Below are 278 nucleotides of genomic sequence, written 5' to 3'. Positions count from 1 at the left end.
AATAAACGAATAGCTGACATATTTATAATGCAACATTGTATATAATTTACCAAAGAATAGAAGATTTTAGTCTATAGTCAATTAATTAAGAAATCTTCTAAAAAAAGTATATTTATTATTATAAATAATACGAATAATCAATAATTTTTCAAAGTTTGTTACTTCTTTCCTTAAAATATTAAAAATTAAGTTTGCACCTGCTCCTTCAATGTAATTGACACCATGACATTAGATTTTTACTTATAATTCAGTTAATAAAATGGTCGATATGTAAGTTA

The sequence above is a fragment of the Nicrophorus vespilloides genome, unplaced genomic scaffold, assembly GCF_001412225.1.
Source record: "Nicrophorus vespilloides isolate i.1.1-1 unplaced genomic scaffold, Nicve_v1.0, whole genome shotgun sequence".
Classification (NCBI taxonomy): domain Eukaryota; kingdom Metazoa; phylum Arthropoda; class Insecta; order Coleoptera; family Silphidae; genus Nicrophorus; species Nicrophorus vespilloides.
Note: the sequence above shows the minus strand (reverse complement) of the source record.